Source organism: Vicugna pacos, chromosome 17 (genome assembly GCF_048564905.1).
Source record: "Vicugna pacos chromosome 17, VicPac4, whole genome shotgun sequence".
NCBI classification, from domain to species: Eukaryota; Metazoa; Chordata; class Mammalia; order Artiodactyla; family Camelidae; genus Vicugna; species Vicugna pacos.
The window spans coordinates 39,679,043-39,696,950 of record NC_133003.1 but is presented as its reverse complement, the minus strand read 5'-3'; the positions used below and the strand labels follow the sequence as shown (position 1 = coordinate 39,696,950).

Below are 17,908 nucleotides of genomic sequence, written 5' to 3'. Positions count from 1 at the left end.
TAAACGTTCTCATGCCCATAAAGCTCTTAGCAGAGCAGCACGATCGATCGCTCAGGACTAGCTCCCGAAGTCAGCACCCGGTACCGCCCTGGTGCCTTCACATCTGCATTATAGTTGTTTGTTTCCCTCTTGAGACTGTAAGCTCCCTGTGGGCAGAGGCTGTCCTGGCCTTCCTGGAACCCTGTGCCCAGCATGACGGGAGGGTCCTTGGCAAATGTGGGGACTTCTGGACTTGATCTAGAGGTGACCTGATCTAGGTGTGGTAGAGATTGCTAAGCAGTCACGCCCAAGATGTTACCTCTTCTCTCTTACTTTTTTTTTCATTTTATTCAAAGATTTCTTTCTTTTTAAAATTTATTTATCTTTATTATTTTGGGGGGGAGGTAATTGTGTTTATTTTTAGAGGCGGTATTGGGGATTGAACCCAGGACCTTGTATATGCTAAGCATGTGCTCTGCCACTTGAGCTATACCCTCCCCTTCTCCCTTACTTTTTTTGTTTTTATTGAGTTATAGTCATTTTACAATGTTGTGTCAAATTCCAGTGCAGAGCACAATTTTTCATTTATACATGAACGTACATATATTCATTGTCACTTTTTTTTTTCACTGTGAGCTACCACAAGATCTTGTATCTATTTCCCTGTGCTATACAGTATAATCTTGTTTTTCTATTCTGCATATGGCTGTCAGTATCTACAAATTTTGAAATCCCAGTCTGTCCCTTCCTACCCCCGCCCCCTTGGCAACCACAAGTTTGTATTCTATGTCCATGAGTCTGTTTCTGTTTTGTATTTATGTTCTTTTTAAAATTTTTTTTAGATTCCACATATGAGCGATCTCATATGGTATTTTTCTTTCTCTCTCTGGCTTACTTCACTTAGAATGACATTCTCCAGGAACATCCATGTTGCTGCAAATGGCGTTATATTGTCGGTTTTTATGGCTGAATAGTATTCCATTGTATAAATATACCACAGCTTCTTTATCCAGTCATCTGTTGATGGACATTTAGGCTGTTTCCATGTCCTGGCTATTGTAAGTAGTGCTGCTATGAACATTGGGGTGCAGGTGTCATCCTGAAGTAGGGTTCCTTCTGGATATATGCCTAGGAGTGGGATTTCTGGGTCATATGGTAAATCTATTTCTAGTCTTTTGAGGAATCTCCATACTGTTTTCCACAGTGGCTGCTCCCTTACTTGTTGATGGGAGCACTAAAATATACATTTAAAGGATCACACCTTCCAAACTCTTGCAGCCAAAGTGATCCTGTGATGCAGTCTGACTCATCAGGCTGTCTGAGTTTGGGTTCTCAGAAGCAGAATCTTTAAGGCAAAGATATAAGAGCCAATAGTTTATTTGGAAGATGACTCCTGGAAGGATTCTTATGGAAGCAGAGAAATAAGACTAAGAGAAAAGGCCAAACACAGGTCCTAGAAGTGAGAGAGTTACTGTTAGGGGCAACTGGGGCTCAAGTCGCACCAGGAGCCTCTGAGAGGTAGTGTAGAACAGGCCCCAGGCTTTCCCATCTGCCGGTGGGAAAGCTGGAGTATTTTCTCACCAGCTGCTGTGTGTTATTGGTTGAGGCTGCTCCTGGGCCGCATTAACTCTGGCACTTCAGGCCTGCTCCAGTACCTGAGCAAGCTACTGGAGCCAAAGGAAGTTGCTTGTAGAAGGAAATTCTTGCTGCCTGACTGATGAGTGTGCCGGGGACATGGGAGGGACAGGCACCAACAGTGTCTGTTACAGAAGTGTAAGTGTAAGATGTTGCAAAGGACTTCCTGAAAAGCCCCACAAGGGGCTGATTTAGCTGATAGGGGCTCTTTTGCTCAAGACCTTCCCATTTTCCTCTTGCTTAGAATATAGGTTAATGGCTGGAGCTTTGGCAGCCATATTATGTCCATGAGGAAGAGACCAACAGAACCACAAAGATTGTTCTCTGTTAGAAAACAAATTATTACTAGACATAATGTCATAGAAGGGAAAAAAGCCCCTAAACTTTATAGTTTAAGGTAGCCATTGACATTTGAGTTTCATGTTACTTGCAGTCTAACCCAACCTTAGTTCAATAAATTGTACATGTTTAAAAGTGAATGAGTAAACCCTGGGCGGGGGGGTGGGGGGTAGGGGTAGGGTAGAGAGCACCTTTTGTTTACAGAGATGCCCAGAAGGTTGGACGATATTCCTGGACGATGAGGCTGGATCATGATTATTTTTGCTCATTATTTTATCCTCAGTCTGTGCAGAGGGGACTTGTAATAATTGTTTCCTGAATAGATAAATGGCCAATGTTTCTCAGGGAGGAGAGGGAGCTGCAGATGCTCTAGACAGAATTTATCTGCATTTACATTTATGGAACATCTTTTCATATACCAGATTGTATTCCTTTTTTTTTTTTTTTTTTACTAATGGGGAGAGGGAAGAGTTGGGGAGGGGAAGGAAGGGAGAGCAAATGAGCTAGGATCAAGTATGGGCAGACCTCAGAGACGTGCAGGCTCAGTTCCGAACCACCACAATAATGTGTATGTCACTGTAAAGCGAGTCACATGAAGTTTTCGGTTTCCCAGTGCATACAGAAATGATGTTTACACTCTCCCACAGTCTGTTAAGTGTGCAATAGCATTATGTGTAAAGAAACAATGTACATATCTTAATTTAAAAATAATTTATTGCTAAAAAATTCTAACCATCATCTGAATCTTCAGCGAATTGTAATCTTTTTGTTGATGATGGGGGTGGGGGTGTGGGTTTAAATATTGCTAGAATTACTAAAATGTGACACAGAGGCACGAAGTGAACAGATACTGTTGGAAAAGTGGCGTTGATAGACTTGCTCGATGCAGGGTTGCCACAAACCTTCAATTTGTTTTTTAAAAAGCCCAATATCTGTGAAGTGCAGTAAAGTGAAGCATGATAAAACGAGGTATGCCTGTATTAAAATCAAGTAGGTTAACGTTCTTCTCTCTGAACCTCAGTCTCTTCATCTGTAAAATGGAAATAATAACCATACTAAACTGAAATTTGTTGTAAGGATTGAACGAGATAATGTGTGGCCAGTGATTAGCGGAGTTCCTGGCACATAGTAGGTCCTCAATAGAGGGTACTTTCATTATTGTGGTCCTTGTTATTACTAATGGGTACCTCTCCGGGGCCCTGGGGAAGATAAATATGACATGGTCTTTGTCCTCAGATGCCTGATGATCTGATAGAGGGACTCACTGTATTATAAGGGAGGATATGTAGAATTATTCGCATTTTATGGCTGGGGATATAGACTTGGAGAGGTTCTAAGATGTACCAGAGATCAGCTGAGTGGTTTGTGGAGGGCTCCTCACCAGCACCATGCGGGAACCTGGGAGGAATACAAGAAATGCTGTTACTTTGGGACAAATTCAGCAGAGAAATTCTGTGACTTACCCTTGCACTGAGGACCAACATTTGGGTCCTGGTGTGCTCTGTGACGGCAGCCCCCGCTGCATCTCATGGCACCTGGTTCCCTCAGAGACCTCCAGAGGCCCATTCCAGCTCTGAGCTTGAAAATGCACTTGTTGAAAGGAGTTGAACTGGCATGGAACGACTGAAGGAGGTGTCTTTTAGGAAAGCTGTGGATGGAGATGTCTCCCAAATTTGCATGAGGCGCTTTATTTTCCAGCTTAGTCCCTGAACAAGCTTCTTCATTCTCAGGGCTGTCCCAGTGCTGCCGATGGCGGAGTTACTCTCATCGAGACCACAGACCACGGTGAACTGTCTGTTGGTGGCTGGTCCCACCACCAAGGAGGAAAGAGACTTCCCCTTGTCACCTGGCTGGGAACCTTCCCCAAGTGGGTGAGGATGTTTCTGAAATATTTTTATGGTAATCGATGGCATTATTAAGATTCATTGTGTAAATAATGCTCCTGTTTGGAAGCTCAGGTCTGAAGCACCTCTAACTTCCCTGGAAGTGGCTTCCTTTGAGCATCAGAGCCCTGCCAATTCTCACGGTCTCCATCACAGACTCGTGACCATTGCACTCTCTCAGATAAAGGGACTTTCCTAAGGATGAAGGTCTGGGAGGGGACAAGGACGGGGCAGGGGGGTGGAGAAGCCACTGTCCTCCAGCATCTTGTCCCCTGAGAGATGGTTTTCCTACGGTGACACATACCCACAGGCATAGCTCTACTTTTCGGGAAACAAGTAAACAAAAATCATCCTCTTAAATCTTGACAGAACTCTTTGGAGAGCATGTGGTGAGAGGTGATGTGCTCTTTGCTCGGGGTGTTCCTACCTCGCCTCTTTCATGCTGCCCGGTGAGGTGCGTTTTGTACTTACTGCCTCGGGGAGGGGATGACTCAGCAGAAACTGAGAGCAGAGTGTCAGCTCTTGGCTTTGGAGTTTCAAAAGCTTAGGGCTCAGGGGGATGGGAGGGACTGAGGGCATAAATAATAGATGTGGGAGAAGGGTTGGGAAGAGAGAAGCTTCTGGGCAGGGGGAAGGGAGAGAGATGGAGGGATACAATGAAGGGCAGTGGACATGGGGCCATGTGGGCATGGGGAAGGTGGGGGTACTCAGCTTCCAGGTACTGCCCGGCCCCCTGAGTTGTCAGCCAGGGATGCACCAGGGAGCTCAGTCAGGACCTCCAGACCCTGCATCTTCTTTCTGTGGTCATCATACACCATCAACACACAGAAACTATAAACTAGAGGTGGGTGGGGCCCTGGACACCTGCAGGGGTAATAGTGATGGAACAGACACAGCCCTGTCCCCCGACACCCACCCCAACTGGACTTGCCAGGATGTACCAGCTGGGGTGCCACTGGGCAAACCTCACGGCTCTTAGAAGCTCTTTAGCTTACAGGGCAAGAAGGGAGAGATTGGATGGTGCATGGCTTCATGCACGTCCCTGAGGACCAGCTGTATCTCCACTTTTTCTGTTCCTCTCTGGAAGGCTTAATGGGGTGCAAATCTAAGAGAGAAGCCCCTCTTCCTGCCTCCCTTGCAGAAGCTCTGGGGACTTGGTCTGTTTTCTCAGCCCGACACTTCTCCCCCTGGGGACTCTCCTCCCCAGCCGGCCGCCCCAGGGGTGGAGTCTCCCAACGGCCCTGCCTGGCCCTGCTCCCCACCCCCCACCCAAGTCCACAGGCCTTTTCATTTAGAAAGCTCATCGTTGCAGGAAACAGATGGGAGTAACAAAAATAATAAACAGTGAGAATTTCAAAGGCTCCGGAAGCCTCGAGTCATGATCTCAGGCCTGCAGTTAAAGACTTCCTTTGAGATAAGTCCTGAAAATGATTGTAGCCACTGTTACTTGAGCTCCTGTGATGGTCAGGCAGGTACAGGCCATATCATGAATCGTGAGCAGCTGGACTGGTCTGTAATCCTCACAGTGAGTCCTGCGGAGGGAGGCATTACTGCCTTTTTTTTTTCCCAGATGCAAAAATTGAGTTCAGAGAGCAGGCCATGTGGTTTGCAGGGTCCAGTACAAAATGAAAATGCAATACTCTTGTTCAGAAATGACAAGAATTTGAAGATGGGACATCAGAGCATTAAACCAAGAGCCAGGGCCCTTTGGAGTGTGGGGCTGGGTGTGACAGCACAGGACTCGGGCCCACGAAGCCCAGCCTGTCGGACAGATGAGGCAGCCAACCCCAGAAGACCCAGCTGGAGGGAGGAAACCCAGCTCTCAGTGCAAGGCCTCGGACAGCCTCAAACTGAATTTCGCTGTCTCCTGTCCTTTACTGGCAGGCACCCCACTCTCTCCCCCCCACCCACCACAGCTGACGAAAGCTTGCTTGTGACCCTTATGTCCATGACTTACAAAGAAGAGTCAAAAGCAGAGCCTGACTGGAAGACACGGACACCACACAAATCCTGACGCTGTTCCAAGAAGCCCTTTGGCTTGTGCTGAAATGGAAGGGAAAGAGACGCGGGGCGGGCTCTGCCCCATGCCTGGCCTTCCCCATTCAATTAACTTGACAAGTAAACATTTTGAGACAGATGATTCTCATTTCCAATGCAGTTTGAAAGTCCCTGAGGGCAGGAAGAACATCCAGGCTTACCTACATCAGGAAGTGGTGTCTTCACTCCAATTTATGTGGACTGTATTTTAAGGGACCACTGCAGGCTCATCCCAGGGAGATAAGCCTCCCTGACAGAACACGTATGTATAATACAGGCTTTACAAATGACATTTGATACAATAGCTTAAAACACGTTTATATGAGCGTGTATCTGTATTTTATTCCATGATCACAGCGATTCTCAACTGAGGGAGTGACTTTACCACCCCTCCTTCCGCTGTTGCAGGGGACATTGTCTGGGGACATTTTTGTTGTCACTGCTGGGTGGGGGGAGCAGCCACTGGCTTCTAGTGGGTAGAGGCCAGGGATGCTGTTTGACATCCCATGAAGCACAGAGGCGGCCCCCACAACCAAGAATGATTCAGTCCCAAATGTCAGTCATGCTGAGGTTGGGAAACCCTGGCCAGCAATCATAATCCATTTTGCTGTTTTCAAGGAATGAAATAGATCTCTAAGACTGGAAGCCCAGTTTGTGAAAATCTACCCCCTAGGGAAAAAAGGTTTGAGAGATGCAACCATTATGTAACTAACTGGACCCCAAATCAAGGGTCCACGGAATCTCAGGTAATCCTCACAATAATACCAAGGAGTCTGAACGGTTACCCCCATTTTGCTGATGAAGAAACTGAGGCTCAGAGAAGACAAGTAACTAGGGAAGGACTCCCTGGAGGTTAGAATCACCCAAAGATGCTGCCACAGTCAGGCAGAACAGTGGGGGGGGGGGTTCTTTTGGCCCTAAGGGATCCACTTTTGTCCCTTGGCACCCCACCTGCTTTAGTTACCACACTACCTGGGGCCCCCACTTCTCTGTCTCTGGCTCAGGAAATCCCTGCTCTGCATTTGCTCACAGCAGCTTCTGTTTTTCTTCCTCACATCCACCCCACCTCTAATTCTAAGTGCATTGTATTCATTACATCTGGACTTTGCTTTCAGGGAACCACCTTCCTCCTAGGAGCTTGGGATAAACTGACCCCAGACTCAAGAGTCTGAGGATGGCGCAGGTAAACCAGGTGATAGCAACCAGTGCGTGAAGCTTCTTAGACCACAGTGTTTGCTTTGGGATGATCCAGCCTGAGCCAGTGAGGAGCTCTGAGAGTTTTGCTGCCCTATTGCTACCCAAGAGGACTCAGCCTAAGAGGCTACCAGATAAAATACAGGAGGCTTGATTAAATTCAAATTTCAACTAAAGAATGAATTAAAAAAGAATTTTAAGGATAAGTATATCCCACTAAATGTTTGGGGTATACTTATACTAAAGAACTTAGTAGGATATACTTAGACTAAAAAAGTAATTCTTGTTTATCTTAAATTCAAATTAAATTAACAACCTGTATTTTTTAATACAAATATTTACAATATTATATTAGTTTCAGGTGTACAGCATAGTGATTGTACTCCATGAAAAATTACAACATAATGGCTCTATTTCCCTGTGCTGTACAATATATCCCTGTTGCTTATGTATTTTATACAGAGTAGTTGGTATCTTTTAACCCCATACCCCTCATTTGTCCCTCCCCACTCCTCCCCTCTGGTAACCACAAGTTTGGTTTCCGTATTTGTGAGTCTGTTTGTTTTGTGTCTACATTCATTTGTATTATTTTTAGGTTCCACATATAAGTGATATCATATAGTATTTGACTTTTTCTGCCTGACTTATTTCACTGAGCACAATATTCCCTAGGTCCATCCATACTGCTGCAAATGGCAGTATTTCATTCGTTTTAAAAAATATATTGTCTATATATACCACATCATTATCCATTTGTCTGTTGATGAACTCTTAGCTTGCTTCCATATCCTATAAATTGTAAATGGTGCTGCTGTGAACATTGGGGTGCATGTATCTTTTCGAATTCATGTTTTCATTTTTTTTTCATATGTATAACCAGGAACGGAATTGCTGGATCATACAGTAGTTCTGTTTTCAGTTTTCTGAGGAACCTTCATACTGTTTTGCGTAGTAGCCGCACCAATTTACATTCAAACCAAGACTGTACAAGGAGTCCCTGACACTCTTTTTATTTGCTTAATCTAGCCGCCTATCAGAGGAAGCTAAAGAGGAGATGGCTCGTGGTGACACCCTCTGAGCCCTGAATCAACCTTACCTAAAGCCAGTTATCTATGGACTCACAGCTGCAGAATTGCCAAGGGATTTTCTGGACCTTCTCGACGTCTCGGCCTTACAAAGCTTGGAAAGAAAGCCTCCTAAGGGTGTCCTTGTCCCTCCCAGTGCTCAGTGTCAGGGACAAGAAAGCCTTATTGAATAATAAGTTTCTAGGCTTAGCTCCCTTATAATAAACTGCTTTTTTTTTTTCTTTTGAGCACCTACTATGTACCAGACACTATACTGGGGCTTTCACTTAAATTACTCCCCACTCTTCAAATGTCTTTGAATTAGGTAACATCACACCCATCTCACAGGTGGGAAAACAGAGGTCCGGAAAGGTAGCATCCTTTCTTTTAGAACACAGGCTGAGAAAGTGAGATGTGGAGAACTTGAAACATCCTCACACCTGCAAAGCCTGTCTCTTTACAGCTTGTCACCTCCTTGCCCCGACACCTTGCCTGCCCGGCAGCCCTCTGGAAGGAACCCAGTGTCACCCATGACCCTACCTTCTTCTCTCAGCCCCCGAGGACCCCCTTCATTCCCACCTCCTGCTTGAAACAAGCCTCTGAACATCTGGACACCCTAGGAGGTCATTTCTTTGACAACCCTCACTTAAGGGCTCATGGAAATTCTTGCCCCAACCTCTGTGCTGTGAGTACCCCAGGTACACAGGCTTCTGGAGGCCAGACAGGCTGGTGGCATCTGCTTCTGATTACCCCGAGGAGGGACTGCACCGCCAGCCGCTGGTAACAGGAGCCCCTGGCCTCTGATTTATGACCCATTTGGAATGAAGCCGCAGGAGCAATTACGTGTTGGATGGAGCCTGGCGAGGGGTGAGAGCTTCACCAAGCCAAGAGCGGATCTTGACTGGCTGTGGTCCCTCCCCAGGTGGATGAGAATCACCTAGTGAGTTCCTTCTTATTTATGTAAGTTACCAAGCTCTTATGGACCTGCCCATGTGCCAGGTACTATTTTAAGCGCTTCATGAATATTCATTCAGTTAAATCTCCTTTGGGGGAGATGCTATTAACATCCCATTTTATGGTTGAGAAACTGAGGTCCCCAAAGCATAAGTTGCTGTAGTCACATAGCTGGGAACATGGGCTCAGCTGGGTTTTGAATTCAGGCACCAGGACCCATGCTCCTCACCACAGTGCTACCCACAAACAAATGATCTTAAAAACGTGAAAATAGGACCAGATTCCTGCTTAGAACTGGCAGTGGCTTCCATTCACAGCATAAAATCCAATTTCATAAGCTGTAAGGATCTCTGTGAGCTACCCAATGTTCTCTTTTCTTGCTCACCCAGTTCCAGACCCCTCTGCCTCTTCTGGATTCTTTTTGTTCGTTGAGTTCTTTCTTAAAAAAAGAAATTTGAGATATAATTAATGTAGCATAAAACTTATCCATTGAAAGTGTACAGTGCAATGGTTTTTCCTTTTCTTCGCAGAGTTAACTATGCCCACAATCTAATTTTAGAACATTTTCATCATCCCTAAAAGAAACTTCATCTTCATTTCCAGTCATTCCCATCCTCCCTTCTCCCCAGCCCTCGGCAACCAGTAATCTTGCTGTCTCCCTAGATTTGCCTATTCTGGGTATTTCATATCAGAGAAATCTGACAACATGTGGTCTATTGTGACTGGCTTCTTTCCTTTAGCATCAGGTTTCAAGCTCCAGCTGAGTGTCAGAATCCGGACTTCATTACTTTTTGTGGCCAAACACCATTCTGTTGTATGGATATACCAAGGTTCACTTACCCATTCATCAGCTGGTGGACATTTGTTTGTTTCTACTTTTTGGCTTATGAATAACGCCACTGTGAACATTGGTGTAGTTTGTGAAACTGAGAAGAAAACCAATAATCCGATAGGGTAGTGTGTAGGAAGCAAGAACATTGTGGCTTTTGAGAATGGGCACTTTGGCTGGAAACACGTGGGTTGTGACTACTTCTGAGCTCTGTGACAGTGAGGGATTCATTTTATGTTTTCTGTGCCTCTGTTTTCTCAGCTGTGAAATGGACGTAGCAGTGGTACCTTCCTAACCTGGTGGTTACGAGGGTTGTGTTCTTCAGAGAAACAGAACCAACAGGAGTTTTATATCTGTAAGGAACATGATTCCTTTACATATGTAAGGAATTGGCTCTTGTGATCACAGAGGCTGAGAAGTCTTATGCTCTGCCATCTGGAGACCCAGGAAAGCCAATGGTTCTCAGAAATGGGGGGTCCGATGGTCTAAGTCCCAGTTGAGGACAAGGAAGACCAGTGTCTCAGCTCAGCAGACTGAAAGCCAGTTCCCCCTTGCTTGGCCCTTTAGTTCTATTGAGGCCTTCTAGGGACTGCGTGAGGCCCACCCACACTGGGGAGGGCTGTCTGCTTTACTCAGTCCATTGAATTAAATGCTAATCTCTTCTGCAAACACCCTCACAGGAACACCTAGAAATAATGTTTACTCTGGGCACCCCAGGTCATCAAGTTGACACAGAAAACTAAACGTCATAAATGACGTGTGAAATAATTTATGTTGGTTGTTTTTATGTGGATGAATATAGTGATCAGGAGAGCAGAGAAAAGTGAGGAGGATGGACAGGTAACTCGGCCAGAAGGAAAGGTGAGAGGGAGAAAGCGAAGGCTTCCTGGGGGAGGTGGCATCCAAGCTGGGGCAAGTAAGAGGTAGCTGGGGGAACATGGCATCCCCTCTTCCTCACCTCCAGGTCAGATGGAAGAGCCCAGCCAGGCGGACAGCCATCCCACACCGCAGCCTCCCTGCTGGCAAGTTTGACATTTGAGGGGAAGACTCCTGGGAGAAGAGGCAACACAAGACTGCGGTTAAGCTCAGGGCTCAGGTCAGACCAGGTCACCAAGTGTACAGATCCCCTGGCTTTCCGACTGTCTACCTGGGCGCCCCTGGGCAACATACTGAAACTCTCTGAGCCTCAGTGCCCTTATCTGTAAAAGGGGATGGGTGGTGACAGGACAGACAGCATGGGAGAGTTGTGAGAATTTAGTGAGGTAATGCAGGGAAGCAGTGGGACAGGCTGGGTGGGTGGGGTCAGTGTCAGCTGTCAGACGTGGCTGAATCCCTCGCGTCTACTGTCTTCCCAGAGTGATGACAAAGTTGGCAAGTATTTTAAAATCTGGGGCTACTATTTAAAGAGCTGGAGCAGAGACTGGGACAAGGGGAGTCCAGGTCAGACAGGAGCCCCGCTGTGTGGTCTTGGGAAAGTGAACCAGCCCTGCTGAGCCTGGGGGGGTGGGGGACGGCTGACGGGTGAAGGGGAAATCAGATAAAGAAGGTCAAGCCCTTGCTGCTTCCTGTCTCCCTGGGAATCCCTAAGAACATTCCCCAGCCTCCTCCTCTGCCCTCATCCCTCTCCCGGGGCTTAATTGGGCAGCTGCAGTCACTCAGCACTTAACCTTCTTCCCATCTGCCCTCCAGGGGGAGAATTAACGTTAATCCCCCGGAGCTGCTTCCCTGCTCTGTCGGGGAGCCGGTGAGTGTGGGAAGCCAGGAGCCAGCCCAGCCCGGGCCTCCCAAGTCGCGCAGCCCAGCTCTGGAGCCCAGCATCACGGCCCCTGGTCCTGGAGGACAGCCCTGCAGCCAGTAAGCCCCCGTCCTCTTCACCCCACCTTTGTCTCTCTAGCCCAGCACTGCCCGACAGAAATATAACATGAGCCACCTAAATAATTTTCAATTATCTCGTAGGCATATTTTAAAAAATGAAAAGAACCAGGAAACTTTAATAGCGCACTCTAATTAAGCCAAAGCATTCCAAATGTGATCTTTTCAACATAGAGCCAATATGCACAATTATTAACGAGATACTTTACTTCCAAAAGTGGCGTGCGTTTTACGCTTTCACAGCGCTTCTCAGTTTGGATACTAAGTTTTCATGGGAACACTTGATCTCTATTTAGGTTTCACAGAATTTACAGCTGAAAAAGAAGCTTCACCTACCCAAGTTGTTCTCCACCCAGAGGAAAGTTTTCCAATAATTGAATCAAGTATCTGTCTTTTGATTTAAAAGTAAATTAATTAAAATTAAATAACATGAGCAATTCAGCTCATTAGTCACACTAGCATCACATTGCTAGGGCTCACCTGTGGCCGGTGGCCCCTGTACTGGGTGGTGCAGCTCTGGCTTTTGCACCCGAGTGTCCATAGTGAGGCCGGAAGCCCCGTAAAAATCCGGCAGGGCCCCCAAGCAGAGCCACTACTCTCGTGCTGGCACCAGCCGGTTCCCTGCCCGGGAAGCTCTATCCCACTTTCTGCCTCTGAAACGGCTAACTTACACCTAAAATTCTATTGGTTCCCTGAGCTCACTCCTGATTGGTTACTTCCTTCACTCCTGATTGGTTATTATTCTCACTTCCGATTGGTCCACTTTCCTAACTTCTGATTGGTCCATTTGTAGTACTTCATTTGTATGGAGCTCACTCCTGATTGGTCTATTTCTACAAAGCTTGTTCCTGGTTGGTCAACTTCTGTTATACTTTATTTGCATACGATGTTGCAGAGTGTAAAACTGGCAGCCTATAAAGGCCTGTGTAACCCTACAAACGGGGTCCAGAGCTTGGAGTGTTAACCTGTATGGGCCTGCTGGCGTAATAAACCTGAGTTCTCCTACTCTAGGAGTGCTGCTTGGTCTCTCGCCCGGATCCAGGTTGCTGTTGCGACTGAGCTGTAACATTTTTCGGCAACAATAGCAGCTTCTCAGTGGACTCCCAGCAAAAGCATGTGGAGCCGCAGAGCTAGAAGAGATAGAAACTGCCTGCAGTTTGCTGTGTGTCCTTGGGTAAGTTGCTAGCCCTCTCTGGGCTTTTCTTTTCCCAGATGTCACTCTTTCATTCAAAGAAATTGAATCTTCAAGCTCTGTTGTAGTCTCTGAGAGTGGCCAGGAAGGAGCTCACGGTTTTCCTTTCAGAGTTTCGTCCTAGCCTGGGAGAGGGTAATAATAATAATAAAGGACAGCTAGCACCCATTGTGCCCCTACTGTGTGCCAGGGGCTGTTGGAAACCCTCAACGTTTGCCATCTCCTCTGACCCTCATGGTAACTTTTTGGGGTGGAGGCTACATGACGTGGGAAAACTGAGCTGCACAGAACAGTTAAGAAACTTGCCCAAGGTTGCCCAGCGAGGAAGAGGTGGCTCTGGGATTAAAATCCAGGCTACCTAGCTGTAGTGAGACTGCTTTCATCACCCCATCTGCCTCTAATGAAGAGAGTGGCAGTGATGGGTGCTGGGAAGAGAAATGGGGGCACAGAGCCCACCCTGCCCTCCAGCTCCACAGATGCTCCGTCAAATCCATAGCAGCTTGTCAAGGGCCGGTCCCGCCCTGGCTTTGGGAGGCTAAGGGGGGCCCCGAGGGCAGAGCGTGCTTTGCTAGAGTCTTTGTGGTGGTTCCAGGCTCTGATCTGCCCTGTGGCACTGAGGGGCTGGGCCCCTGAGCTGCCTGGCCCTGCCAGGCAGGTGTGTCACGCAGGCTGGAAGCCGGCGGCCAGCAGCTGCTGGGCTGAGCCGGGCTTGTGCCAGGGACTGCAGTCTGGAGAGCGACCAGCCCCCAGCACGTACTGAGCACAAGTCTCCTTCTTCCCTCGTCCCCTCCTGTTTCTTCCTTCCCGTTTGTTCATCTCCCTCCCCCCCCTCCTTTTCTCAACCCCTCCCTCACTCCTTCCCATCCATCCAGCTGTCCACCCAGTATTTATTGAGGATCTACTGCGTGCCAGACATCGTGTTAAGCTCTGGGGACACTGCGGTGACTTAGTTGCTCCTGTCCTCACATAACACTATGGACACTTAAGATGGTAACCATAAGTAAAACCACAGATCAGCTCGGAAAAGAGATGTGTGCTCTTGGAGAATAACACTGAGATGGACTGTGGGAATTCGATCCTCTTTGTCTATGGAAAGATAACCACAGACAAAGTTAAAAGACAACAGATTGGAAGACCATTTGCGCCCTCTGGGAAGCACAGGGAACCCACATCTGAGTATGGGGCATGCCGGGCAGCGAGCACCACCCCTTCATAGCAGGGCCCACTCTCATCTTTTCTTTCTTGTTTTTTTTTTCTTTTTAAATCTTTTTTCTTTATTGTTTGCTTTATTTTTTGGATTCATCTTCTATTCTACCTAAAATAATAGTGCCCTGGGAGTAGATGAGGGCATTAACTTCCTGGCTCAATGACTCTGAGGTGAGATCCATCAAGAACAAATGTATCATGGGCTCAATTCCCAGGAATTCCAATGTGGAACATAGTAGGTGCTCAGTAAACCTACTATGTAGCTTTAGAATGTAAATTAATGAAAATTAAATAACATGAACTATTCAGCTCATTAATCACAGCTAGTGATTAATCTGTTAATCACTATCCATTCGGTGACAATTTATTGAGCACTTACTGGGCTCCATGGGTTGGTGCTTCAGTGTTGGACAAGAAGGAATTCCTGACCTCATGGGTCTAGAGATGTGTGCGGGTGACAGGACACTAAGCACAGGTGCTTTAGAGTGATGAGTGCGAAGAGGCAGGACAGGTGCTGGGGAGCCTCATGGAGGTCACCTCAGGGCAGACTGGGGGGGACAGGAAGGGACAGTGAGAAGAGTGACACTGGAGAGAGCCCTGAAGCATGGGGAGAAGTTAACTAGATAACAAGGCAGGGGCAGTTGTTCTAGGCAGAGGGAATTGCTTGGAAAATTTTAGTCCTTGATACACACACACACACACACACAGAAACACTGGGCACAAAGTACAGCTGGCCTTCCGTATCTGAGTTTCTCATCCGTGGATTCAACCAACCATGGATTGACTCTGTAGATGCAGAACCCACGGATATGGAGGGCTGACTGTACTCTGCCATTTTATACAAGAAACTTGAGCATCTGCAGATTTTGATATCTAGCAGGGAGAGTCGGGGGTAGTGTTCTGGAACCAATCCCTCTGTGAATACCGAGGGACAAGGGACAACTGTAGTTCCTTCTTGCAGGTTTTTGAATCAGAATCCCAAGAGATGGGAGTGAAGAGGTAAATGGGTCAGATTACAAAGGGTGTAACAAGCTATGCCAAGGAGGTTGGACATTATTCAAAGATCAATGGGAAGCCTTTGAAGAATTGTAAGCCAGAGAGTAGCAATTTCAAATTTGTGTTTTAGAAACATTGTGTTGGCTGCATCCTGAATAACGAAATTGGAGAACCTGGAGATGGAGAGGTCAGTTAAGGTGCTGTTGCCAAAATCCAGGGGAGAACCTACTGTGGCTTAAAACAAGGAAATGGCAGTAGGGATGGAGAGAAATGGATGGAAGTCAAGGTCAAGATAAAGGTGAATGGTCCTTGGTATTCCTTCTTCGGGGCAGGAGGGATCCAAGATGACCCAGCTATGTGGCTTGGACAGTCACGATTGGGGTAGCTGTTAGGGATGGGGACACTAGGTGGGGAACTGTTTGGGAAGAGGAAAGGTTGGATGAGTCTGGTGTCCCTGTGAATCTCCAAATGGAGGTTTTCACGAGGCAGTTTTTTGGGAACTGAGATGGAGATTTAGGCTGCAGATCTAGACATGGGAGGTGCAGGCAGACAGACAAGACTAGAAGCCAAGGAGACTGTGTCACTTGAGGAAAGAAGGGACCAAACACTTGGTAATGGGTTGGGTGTTTGGATCAAGAGCCAGGGGATTCCTGGGTTCTTGTTTGTCACTCGGTAGTTGTATGAGTTGGGGCTGGTCACTCCTCCTTTTTGGGCATCAGACTTTCCATCTATAAAACCCATGAGTTGGATAAGATGGGTGATCTTCCACTGTCCTCAGAGCCCTGGGAGTTTCAGGGAAGTCCGTCAGCAGCCATGGCAGCGGCTGAGGTGGCATTGGGTGATGGTGACTTGGGGCTGCTACCTCCTCTTCAGGCTCAGCAGTTCCGCCTCGATTTGTTTTGTAATTTGGCCGCTGACTCAGTTTTGATTTGAAGCAAGGGCTCCATGAGTCAAGAGAGGTGAATGAGGAGATGGCTTCTCATGTTCCATCTGGCAGAGGGTAGAGTCACACCCAGTTGGGAGTTTCCCTGATTCTAGAAAGAGTAACAGCTCTGTGAGTTGGAGGGAATTAACAACTACAGACCTTCCAGCATCATTCAGTGCTGGTTCCAGATCCAGGGTAAACGCATGATCCCTGCACCCAGGAGGTCCCCTTGGACACATCTAGAGGATTAGCACCACCAGCCCAAGCACTCCAGGGATAACAAATGAGATTCAGCTCAAGTGGCCCTTGAAATTGATGAGAAGGTTGCCTGGAGCTGCTCTGAGAAGGATTCTGAGGCAGTGTCTTGGTGAGGATAAAGTGCTGTGATTGATTGGTAATGTCTGCCCTGGGTGGCAGATGAGTGGTAGTGGTGTGTTTGCTTTGTATCTGCTACTTTGATCTAACCTTCACTCTTAACCAGGACATGATTTCTTTCACCCCTTTCATATTCCCCAGCTGCTCAATTGTACTTCCTCTTCCTTCTCCTCCTCTCGCCGTTGAGGACTTCAAAGGTTCATCCTGGCCCACTTCCCAGTGGACCAGTCACTTCAGGAAACAAATGGGCTACTCTCTGGAGGAAGCCAGATCACTCAATGAGTTCCCATTTCTCCAGAATTAGCTGGTTAGTCATGCTGACCAGGGGCAGTAGGTGGGCTCATGGCCAGGGAAGTACAATGCTTCTTTGCTGAGACCCAGGGTGTGGGCCTTCCTTCTGAAGGTATTCAAGGCCACGTTCAGGAGGCTCTTGAAACCACCCTTGATCCTGTTTGTTGTTTTGTAATGGGGGCCTGCTCGCACTCATGATGAGCGTGAAGGCAGGAGTGAAAAAGAGGCACTCTTTTTCATCTCAGGAAATTCAAAACCTGCCATTATCCTTAGCGTTTAAAAGAAGTAATCTTGATTATGTAAGTAAACCATGTTTCTTGTAGAAAGTTCGAAAAACATGGATAAGCAAAAAGAAGGAAATAAAAACTACCTGTCATCCCAGTACCTTGAGAAGAGTCCTGTTTCATCAAGTTGGTGTGTGTCTGTCTAGACCTCGGCAGCATGCAGACCAGTCCCTCAGAGTAAACGGTGGCTATACCCCGGGGACCCTGCTGTGCCTGGCATTCACCCTCCAGCTGCTGGATCTGTGGTCCTGGAGGTGGGAGGGGGCACACGCCGTGTGGGGCTCAAGCAGCAACTTTTTACCAAGGAGGCTTGGAAACACTTTAATTTTTAACAGCTTGAGCTGGTACTTTATGGATGATACCAGCAGTGTCCATCCTCACTCCTCTGAGGGTGTGATTGGACACATCAGCTGATTGGTGTGATTTGGGTCTCGGATTAAGCATAGGGTTGGTGGGTGGCATTCCCAGACATCATTTCTTGTTTGTATTTGGAGCTTTGTTGCTCCTAGAGGCTGAGCTGGGCCACACATAACCCCTTGTCTTTTAAAATTAATGATACTCCCCCCCACCCCCCACACCACCGCCCTGCCCACAGAGACCAAGGACTTCCCTGGGAGAAAATAATCCAGGATTCTGGCCTTCACTGTGGGACCCAAATGTAAAAACCTTCTCACCTTGTGGGCTTCGCTGGCTTCCATCAAGGCTATATGGTCAGAAAGGACCACAGAACTCTAGATTCTAGATTCCCTTATGAGGGAAGGGAGAGCCTGGACAGAGCCAGGACTCCAAACCCAGGCCCAAGGAGCTGAAGGTGAGGGTTCTTCTGAGTGAGGTTTGAGGCTGATACTGGAAC

General features: G+C 47.2%; 2 long non-coding RNA genes across 2 annotated transcripts in view; one reads left to right on the top strand and one right to left on the bottom strand.

Moving 5' to 3' along the window:
- Positions 1-9,170: 9,170 nt before the first annotated feature.
- Positions 9,171-10,963, bottom strand: LOC140686597 (uncharacterized). The gene is made up of 2 exons (XR_012060432.1): positions 10,873-10,963; positions 9,171-9,524 (listed from the first exon to the last, which is right to left on the bottom strand). It is a non-coding gene; the product is annotated as an uncharacterized lncRNA (long non-coding RNA).
- Positions 10,964-12,744: 1,781 nt separating this feature from the next.
- The window catches only part of LOC140686800 (uncharacterized), a 103,462-nt gene continuing 98,298 nt past the window's right edge, over positions 12,745-17,908 (top strand). The window contains exon 1 of the long non-coding RNA XR_012060730.1: positions 12,745-12,960. This is a non-coding gene — a long non-coding RNA (uncharacterized lncRNA). The remainder of the gene's footprint in view (positions 12,961-17,908) is intronic.